The sequence below is a fragment of the Lygodium microphyllum genome, chromosome 16 (assembly GCF_053477565.2).
Source record: "Lygodium microphyllum isolate KBCC chromosome 16, Lygodium_microphyllum_v1.1.10, whole genome shotgun sequence".
Classification (NCBI taxonomy): Eukaryota; Viridiplantae; Streptophyta; class Polypodiopsida; order Schizaeales; family Lygodiaceae; genus Lygodium; species Lygodium microphyllum.
The window spans coordinates 37,430,930-37,441,485 of NC_141150.1; the positions used below are offsets into that span (position 1 = coordinate 37,430,930).

A 10,556-nucleotide genomic window follows, 5' to 3' on the forward strand; every position below is an offset into this window, starting at 1 on the left:
ATAGCAGCCACAAGAAAACAGAAACTCCTCTTTTCCCCGTACGCCCATATAATGACTGCCATCTCCCTCCATCTATTTCCGCACTCTCCTCCTCTATTTCTGCCTGTTCCTCCCGCCCAAAAATACCTCTTTTCAAAAATAGATCAAAAGCTTTTTCTTTTTCCAGCCTGATCCACATCTTCTTTAACCATTCAAAATCCCCTCTTTAGCCTTCGTAACTCCCATATCATTATTTTTGGTTCAATTTTAAACTATCTATTCTAGAACTTGTAGAAGTTTTAGCTTCTTCCTTCTCCTCCGATGCGTGTGTAATCACATATGCATGCACCTGTGTGTGCTCATGGCCATGGCCACCGTGCTCCCATGGATGCCACAAACCCAGAAGGACAGGGCCATCCTCTTTCGCTCTGTAGAAAACCCAAAACCGCATGATGAAGCAGCCTCAGTCATTAAGCTTAAACCGTGAATCTGTCCAACAGTCAATGGCTCCTCTTTTTGCTGAGTCTACGAGCAATAGTGCTAATGGATTTTAGCAAGCAATGATTCCAAACCTTTTTGCAGCAACATGTATCAACATAGGCTGAAAGCATCTCATCATGCTCACTCATGCGCAGAAAATAAATGTAAACACAACAACTGAGTATATACAAAGTATCAAATCATACACAATTTTTGGGTGGTTTTCACACCTCGAATGCGCAGCAATACGACAACGTGAAAAATGAGTGATTTTAAGTTGTCATAATTAAAAAAACTAGTAAATGCTCCATTTTCTTGATAAATAAATATAAAAATAGAAAAAAATAGAAAAAATTAGGTTTTTGCGACATATAATTAAGAAAAAATATGATTAATGTTCGTACATATTTGGCAAGGTTGAGACATGAGGTATAGTCTCAGTTCATCCTTGTTTTTCGTGTTTTGGTGCGCTTTTATTGCCCTAGACCTATACAATGATGCAACACATAAACGGTAGGGAAAAAAGGGTTGTGGAAGTATTTAGGTGTGCTGAAAATGAGGTAAAGTCTAATATTTTGGTTGTGCACGTCATATAGGATGATTAAAATTTAAGTTTTAAGAGGCTAGTAGCAAGAGGTAAGTTGGTGCTAGTCTCTAGCAATGTAGCAACAACGAGGAGATTAAAAATCATTGAAGGGCTGATTTTTACACTCCACTTTGCTAATTTTTAATGATAAATGTTTGTGCACAATAAGCATTCACTTTTGGATTTTGCAAGCCACATAGTATAAAATATTGGATACATAGCACTTGTATGTTAAACAGTGACCAACACTGAGAGTATGAGGAAGTCCTTGCTCGAGGTTAGACGAACGGTTCCTTAGGGTAAGTTTAGTGAGGAAAAATCAACTCCTAGATCGTTCGATAAATCAAAGAGTGGAGCTTGTACGCTTGTTCTTTATGTTGAGGCAGTGCATCTTGGGGCCAATCCTCGAGATGTAGTAGAGTTGTAGTGAGGCTGCGGTGTTTTAATCGTGAGGTTTCCTCTTCTGTATGTGATACACTCCGGGAAGTTACTCTATATATATGTTCTACATCACGTGTGTGTTCAAGGCCTATTTATAAATATCCTTATCTGTGAATTTTTCATGAATAAAACATAACCCTTTTCTATTCAATCTGTAAATAACCCCTTTATATTACATCCTTCTGTATGTAAAAAATGCATAAAAATGGTATTTTAAAAATAAATTATTTTGAACCCACGTGATACACACATATATTAATGCGTAACTTACCAGAGGTGATACGAGGTATCCTATCAATGTGTATGGAATCTCCCTCTAAGGATAAGGAAAGGTAAACGTTGGACTGTGTCCTATTACAAACGCAAAATTGATATTAGAGTTCAGTGTAGTACGAGCCTTAGATGCTCCTAGCTGTGAGGCCGTGTGGGGTGTCTTGTATAACTTAGAGGTCCGGCAAGTGCTAGAGAGCAAGTGTCAGGCCCATTTCAGGTCCTGAGAAACGAGTCTCTCTTTGCCTTCCTTCCACTTTTCGTGTCTTCCCTTCTCTTTCACTCTCCTTCCTTTTATTTCTTTCTCTTTTGCTAGTCTTTCACTCTTCTTCTCTCTTTCTCTCTCTTTCATTGTCCACTCCACACTCTTCCTTCTCCTCTCTCCTCTTTCCCTATGTCTTTATCATTATGGTTGGTAAAAAATATATTTTCTTTTATCCTTTCTCTCTCCTTTCTCATCTCCTTTTCCCTTTTTTAGTGCGAAAATCCTAGTGAATTCAGGTACACAAGAGTACTCAGGTAAGCTGACAACCTTTTTTGAAGAGCATATAGTTGCCATGGTAGGAACTGGAGGTCTCTTTAGAGGTAACCATGGCAATTTAGTAGGTCTTAACCACTATTGCTTTTGGGAGGAAGGCCCCCTCTCCTCTTACTGGGAAGTTTTTCTCACAATTTCCATGGAGGTCAACCTTTCCTCTTCTATCATGCTCAATGTGGTCTTCATCACAACCATGGGGCAATAATTATTCACATCCCCCTTAGCAATTAGGCATCCATTGTGGCCCAAATCCATAGGAAGTAGTTTAAAGAAGCCAACTCAAAATGTACAATGTATTCTACACTAATGAATTTGGCCTCTTGACTACTTCTTTATCATTGTATTTCCTCGTTGATACTTCTCCATGACCTCAAGTAACCTTATTCCACCTCTTGCTCATTATTTTCACCTCTCTTCTTGAGCATTGGGAGCTCTCTTGGACTAGGCATCCTAGCCTACAACTTGGAGCTCTCTTGAACTTAAAGATTTATCCATCCAAACCCCTAAGATAAATATTATGCATGAGAAAATGGTGAATGCAAATGAGTTGGTAAGCCAAAAGAGAGGTGACCCTCCCTTATCACTTAAGACCCTAAAGGGGTGCACAATTTGCCGCATGGAGACATTGCCCACCTCCTAATGATTTGAAGCCTGATACTTGTATATAGGTGTAGGCACACTCCACAAAGAGCCTGGATCTCAAAGGAAACACACTTAGAAAAAGGTAAATGTATCAGAAGGACACGTATGTTATGCTCTTTTGATATATGCAATGAATGAGAATGTAAGTCACCTAAAATCTCTAGTAGGATTTCACATAGAAGCCTCACATGGATATCCATCATACTAAGAATTTATTTTATGTTGATAATGTCATGGTATATGGTTCTCAACTATGAGGTATGCAAAAAACACAAATAAGGTTCAAGGCGACAAATTGTGTATTAGGTGCAAGAATTTTAGGACTACCAGAGTGATTCAAGTACAAAAAGTCAAATATTATCATTGAGAAAATATTTTATATCTCGTCTGTGAGATGGAAATTTTCCCTTTGATTGAATAGAGTCTCCTTGATTGAAATTATGGGTGACAAGATATTATATATTTTGTGAATAGTGGTCTAGTGGGATAGAGGTTGGAGGCAGTCCTATATAGTCACAGAAAGTGAGCTATAGAAAATCAAATTATTTTATCAGAAAAACTTTTCACATCATTTTGTAATGGGAATTAACCTCTTTGATTTGAATTAAAAAATATTTCAATGGGAGTTGCTTATCAAAAGATACACTCATTTTACTAATAGTGGGTCTAGTTGACTACACCCAGAATAGTAAATAAATGTAAGGGCAAGGCCTAGGGCAACCTAAAAATAGATATTATCAATGCTAGAGAGCCCCATGGAGATAAATTTGAGCAAGAATCATATGAATGGGGAGCCTTCAATGCTCTCAATTAAACCCTATGCAAGCATGACACATGCCATGTACTAAGGCATAATGACATGGTCTAAAAACATAATGAGATGGTATTAAATTTTAATAAGCTAATATCATAGAAAATTTCAATGTCATGTTTTCTAGAGCTAATTTAGGTGGTAGAATGAATGATTTGATATGCTTCCATGCTAGTAGTTAGCATTATTATTTTTTTCATTGAGAACATTAAAGTGTATTAAGGTAAAAATGAAAAATAGTTACAGCGTAGACTTTTTTTAACTGGGGTGACTCCAAAGCCCATAAGGTATCCCCAATAGTTTGAACACTTGTCCATCTTCTATCTCTTTGCACCCTTCCTCCAATAACCATTAAGGAGGCAGCTTGATTAAGGACTTAATCTCATTTTTTGCATGATTAACCAGTGACCCAGAGGCCATACAATAGATCTGAATACAGCCCCAAAATGTCTTAATTGATTTTGGATCATTATTTACCATTCCATTCATATCATCAAAAAAATGGTTCAGCACCATATCAGATTTTTCTGGGAGTTTAATTCCTCTCATCCTGCCTTCTTTCACTTCGTGCTCCATCAACCATCCTAGTGCATCACTAGCTATGGCAAAGACCAAGGGTGTTGGAGGACATGCTTGTCTAATGGATCTGAAAAAGGGGAATGGTGCTGATATTTCTCTCGGGGAAGTTACTATATGTATATCCTCTACATCATGTGCAATCAAGGCCTATTTATAAATATGCTTATTTCTGAATTCTCCTTGAATAAAACATAACCCTTTTCTATTCAATCTGTAAGTGACCCCTTTACATTACACCCTTCTATATATAAAAAATATATAAAATTAGTATTTTAAAAATACCTTATTTTGAACCCACATAATGCACAATATATTCATGAGTAACTTACTCGAGATATTTCTCCATTGATGGCTACCTTAGCACTGACATTACCAATAAGGGTGCTTACATATCTAATGAATTTTCTGCCCATTCCCATGTCTTGCAAGGACTGAAGGATAAACCACTAGCCCAGATGATCATATGCTTTATCGAAATCAATTTTAAAGAACATGAAATCCTTGTTATTTTGTTGGGCATATTCAAATCCTTCCCACAGCCCAATGCTGGAGTCCTGTATGTACCTACCCTTTATGAAACCCTTCTGTTCTTTTCTTAACCAATGGTCTAGATGGGGGACTAATTCTTCTTGCTAGAGCTTTGGCAAAGATCTTGTATGGTGAGGTCAAGCAAGTTATTGTCTCCAATTGGACACCTCATCTTTGGAATCCCTCTTGTGGATTAATTTAATCACACCTTGATTGATTCCAATAGGTAGGGCCCCTAATCTTATAGATTCTTTCCAATATTGGAGTGGTTTGACCAGGATGTCTTGGAATTTCTGATAGAATTTGTTTGGCAGTCCATCCAGTCCTGGACCCTTTCCTTTAGAGAGTCCTTTTATTGTGTCCACAAGCTCGGTTAGCATTAATATTGATGAGCTTTATGATTTTTTTTTAAAAGACATGACATTTGTAGTATTTGGACACCTACATATATTTCCTCCGAAATTGTATATTTTCTTTAGGTTGGGAAAAATTTAAAATTTTCATTCATTCGACACACTTTTTATATGCCCTTCATGTAAAATGTTGGGAAGACTTTGGGGTATTTGGATAGGAGGGTAGGCATCAAATCTTAACCATGTATCTTCCATGCATTAAAAGTGTATTTAAAGCCAAGTCTTATGCACTAAGTATACATGTGAAATCACCTTATGTATGATAACACAATCAGGTTGAAAAATACATGGATGGATAATATTTACCTTGGACTCCTTGACTCTACTTTAGGTGGGTGTGACATCCTTAGGAATAGGGATATTACGTTTTACTCACGAGGTTCATCATACCCTTCAAAGATCCATGCCCCTTTTATGATTTAACAATACCTTTTGTTTAGGAAAAAAACTTATGCAATATAAATACCCCTTTTGTGAATAAATACACACGTCTTAAAACATTTCCTTCTATAATATATATAAGATTATGTTTTTTCAAACTCCCTTTTTTTGAACTCGATGCACATTTCCAGACATAGTGAGCTCCCCAAGATTGATTTTTTAAGAAATATATTTCCACTATATATCAATTACCAAGAGAGTTGAACTTAGGAGCATTCCAACTTTAAAGAATCTAGGCTCAAAAAAGTCATGAACCATTTCAACTTTCAAGAAACTCAATTATTGAGTTAAGTATTACATTGATCAAGTGAATTAGAACACATGATTATCAAAGCCAACTTGGGTAATTAAGGGTAACCATATCAAGCCACATGCATGTGTGAGCCAATTAACTATACAATCATTAAGAACACATTCTATTCAAATCCCACCACATGATTATCAAAGCTAGGTTGGGTAATTGGATGCGACTATATCATGCATTACTTGGTATTGGCTCAATCACGCCACAACTTTGGTACATATGTGTGAGCTCATTCTACAATCATTTAAGTCCACAATAGTATCTTTTGGAATTAGAGCACATGATTATCATAGTCTAACTTGGGAATTTTGTTGGGCTATTTCAACCTTTTGATCATGAAATACTATCTACACCATCATTAGTTCTTAATGACATCACTATCGGAATTAGAGCACATGATTATGAAATGACTTAAAACACTACACCATCATTAGTTCATGATCTACACCATTGTTAGTTCATTAAGACAACACATTATCTTTAGAGCACATAATTATGAAGAGTCTTTTAACTTTGGGCAATGAATGCAACTATAGACATTACCTTGAGTTACTTCAACCCAAACACTTGATTGTAAAACATCACTAGTCCTATTTCAACCCCATCATCATTAGTTTGCATATACCCAATTATTTTTACAATTAAGATCACATGATTGGTTGGCCTTCTCTAGTCTGGTTTTATTTTTCCTTCTGTATTCTATTTTTCTTCATAAGTTGAAGCAATGTTCCTTGCTCGATTGTATGAAGCGCTCTAGTTTGTTTCTCCTTGCCCTATCTAGCTCTACATATCCACTTTATTTTGTTGTTGCTTCATAAGTTAAAGCATCTATACTATCATTCCAAGTGTCTAGAGTTTGTCACGTCAATGCATGTGGCTTCATAAGTCTGGACCATTTCAATCTTGATCCATTAGGCGACAATCAAATTTCAATCTATGAACCACAAGCTCAAACTTCTTTGGAAGGAGAGGAAAGTGTTCTTAGGTTAATGGCGAAATTTGTGCTTTTGTCCTGGCCAATTTCTCAAAGAGCTTTTACCCAGTTTAAAAGTTACATACAAATGACATTTTAAGCTAGGCCCAGTTCTTGAGAGCTTTTAATTGGAAAAGTTATGAGTTAAATGACTCTATTGACCTCGTGCTTTTGGCCTAGCCAAGTTCTTAAGGAGAGAGGTTTTGGCATCCTCACCTCCATTTTTTTTTTTTGCAAGAAGCTATAAAGATGTATTAATATAGAACAAAAATTTTACAACGGGTTGAGTGAGAGCTGCTTCAAAACTGGGAAGCTACCATTGCTTAGGTGGACAGTTAGTCAACTTTACAAAAACCAACAGACTATAGCAGGTCTTAAGCATCAAATATGTAAATCCTAATAAACTTAGTCATTGTTCATCCGCCTTCTTGATATCCAACAATATGGCTGCCAAGTTCACAATGGAGACAAAAATCTCCAACCCCTCCTTCAAATTGTCCACAGTGGATTTGATCTTTTTTTTCAAGTCCTCACCTCAATTTTAAGAAGACTACTTGCTACCAAATTTGGAATTTTCCACCATATGCTTATGTAACTCCATGAACAATGGTAATCGTATGCTTATGTTTCTAACGCGAAAGCATGTTTATATAACTCCACGAACAATCTCAACCTCTATTGGCTTATGTCTACAAATCTTTAAAAGACATCCATATGTCTGTTAAGCAAATGGAAATGCATGTACGAGACATCACCTGAGATGTTCAAATTAAAAATCATCTAATATTCGGCCCCGAGAGAATTTGGGTCCTGGGCACAATTATTAAACTTTATTACTAACTCGCGAGAAATATGTACAGTCTGCGCATTCAACCAAAAAATGAAACTCCCCTCCCCCCCCTCCAAGTACGTACGTACTTCAGCGTTTCATATGTACATTTGTTGGTGCCCAGGATGATCGGTGCCAGGTGGTGTGCGCGAGCGGCGTGAGCTTCGCTAGCACGGCTATATTTGATCAGGCGAGCAGCGACAGCGCGTCCTCCACGAGCTCCTAGCCGCTCTCAAGGAACCCTCTGCAAAAGCTCCGGCAGCTGCGAATCAGAATTAGGTCGACGCCGATGATGTTCCTCCTGCTCTCGCTCCCACTCGTCATCATCATGTCTCCTGCGGTCCTCTTCGTGACGACCGCGACCAGCTGGGAAGATGAACTCGTCTTCCTCACGCCCCCGGACCAGCTCCTCAAAGGTCCTCTCATCCACGCGCAAAGCGTTGCGCAGCACCTGTGTGGGTATCCCGCGATACAGGGAGTTCCGCCCGGCCAGGAAGGAGAATGATGGGTTGTCGCTGGTGATGAGGTTGATCCACTCCAGCCCCTGATCGCCCGCGATCTTCAAGGACGGGTGGAACTGCGGGATGGCCACCACGGAGCCCTCTCGCACCTCCTCGTTGAAGGCGCTCCGGCCGTCGCCCGTTGACACCTCAATCCTGCCGTTTCCGCGCGTCACGTAGATGAGCTGGTGAGCGTTGCGGAAGAAGAGCGGCGCGAAGATGGCATTCTGCAGGTCGAGATGAGGTGGAAGGTGAGAATGACATATTCCCATATTTCGACAAGCGTGATGATATATACATCTAATGAATAATCGCGCATATACATATTAGCACATGCTGGTCGTACATATTAATGCAATAATTACCGGCTCCAGTTGTCCCCTCCCCACGCTGAACCCTACTGCGCTCAAAGCCGGGAGCTTGTGTCGATTCACAATCTGTGTCTCCCCACCATCCCGAACCTAGACATCGGGCCCCTGCGCTCGGGTACTGTACCTGAGCTCCTCGAAGTAGTCGAAACTGCTTCGGCTGCGCTCAGCCATCTCGACAGCATTCTCGTTATTAATCTCAGTATCGCGGCTAAAACCACGGCGGCGCCCTCGGCGATGTTCCTCTTCGTCCTCCTCTTCCTCCTCATAGTGCTGCCGTCGTCGACCCGGCTCCTCGAAGGAGATCCTCCGCTCAACTCGAATTATACCGACGTCACTCTGGCGCCCTAAAATGGAGCGGAGTGTGTCCTCGTCGACGCCCCACGCCTTAGCAAGTGTCTCCTCGCTGAACCCATGGAGGATAGAGCCAAATCTCTGCTGTTTGGCGCAGGCGAGACCAAATTGCTGATATATACAGTACAAATGGATGAAGAAAGGTCAGACTTGATACGTCGAGTATGTATGAAAAAAGGTCAGAAGAAATCTATCCTCAGCCGGACTTATGCTCACTGCTAGTGAAAATTTATAGGAAGACAGAGAGAGAGAGAGAGAGAGTGTGTGTGTGTGTGTATACATTCCGCATAAGGCATTACATCACCTGCATCTGTCCTGGATTCGAGCCGAAGGTTGTCTCTGAAGCGCAGAGCACACGATGGCGACGGTTGCCATCATTGTACTACCAATAGACAGTGCCCTTGGGCAACGCAATCACATCGTCCCTGTCGACGCGACGCACTAGCATGTTGGGGCGGTACTCAGGACGGACGGGGAGGACGGCACCAAACCATCCTTTGCCTGCAGCAAACACCGGTCGATGAAGATGTGATCATCATGAGAGGACGTCGATAGCAAGCAAACAAATGAAGTGAACGTGAAGTCAAATGATATGGTGCCCTGCTGATACTAATTATTACCTTCCAACACGACCGCCACCTTGTCTGCATCTGCGTACTGCGGCAGCAGCAAGCCGTTGTCTTCCAGCTGGAGCTCCGCCATGCCCACATAAGCATTCTGAAAGGCCTCGACGCGCTCCCTCCAGATGCGATAGCTGCCCCCGTCCGACCTCAGTACCTCGCGGGCCTCTCCCAGTCCCAGGTCATACTGCTCTTCCTCACCCCGGCGGCGGCCCTCCCGCTGCTGCTGTTGCCTCGCAGCCCTCCCCCACCCTGCCAGCAACAGAAGCGCGAGCACTAGCAGTCCACCCCTCATCCTCAACATGATCATATACAGTTGATGATTATAATAGAACTACTGATCACTGAAGGTTACTGCAGCACAACTCCTGGAGAGCCCTCTGATGCCATGGCCTTTTATATACCGGAAGGCCTCGCTGCTTTGCTCCGTTTTAGAAAGCCAACATCATGATTGCGACAGACGGCCGCATTTGGACTCGTTATGGAAACATCCAGCATCAGGATGCGGCGATCTGCTTCCCCATGGGGCACAGTCGCACTTATCTGCCATGTGGCGCACACAGCGTTTTACCCCTCATGGGCTTTTTCTATTGAATTAATAAAAAACACAACTTGAAATATATCAAAAGAGAAATAGGTTCGTTCCGCCAGAAACACTAACCTTCGGAATGAGGACTGCATACGCATGCGACATATTGACCATTAGGATATGCGCGGGGAGCTTGGATAGCCACCACCGTTACCATCCCTAGAACTTCTCAGACCGAGGCAAGTGGATGGATGACTCATGAGTCCATGGTATTTATTTCTACTTTTCGAGATTCAAACAAACCATTGTTTCACATAGTTCTAAATCGCAAGCATACAAGCGGTTTTGTCTCCTCCAATTTCCTTATGCAT

The 10,556-nt window shown here is 40.8% G+C and overlaps 1 pseudogene across 1 annotated transcript; it reads right to left on the bottom strand.

Annotated features, from left to right (window-relative positions):
- Positions 1-8,046: 8,046 nt before the first annotated feature.
- Positions 8,047-10,011, bottom strand: LOC148022710 (legumin B-like; annotated as a pseudogene). The gene is made up of 5 exons (XR_015693496.1): positions 9,657-10,011; positions 9,341-9,537; positions 8,912-9,147; positions 8,680-8,842; positions 8,047-8,541 (listed from the first exon to the last, which is right to left on the bottom strand). The product of XR_015693496.1 is annotated as a legumin B-like (transcript).
- Between the last annotated feature and the right edge of the window lie 545 nt (positions 10,012-10,556).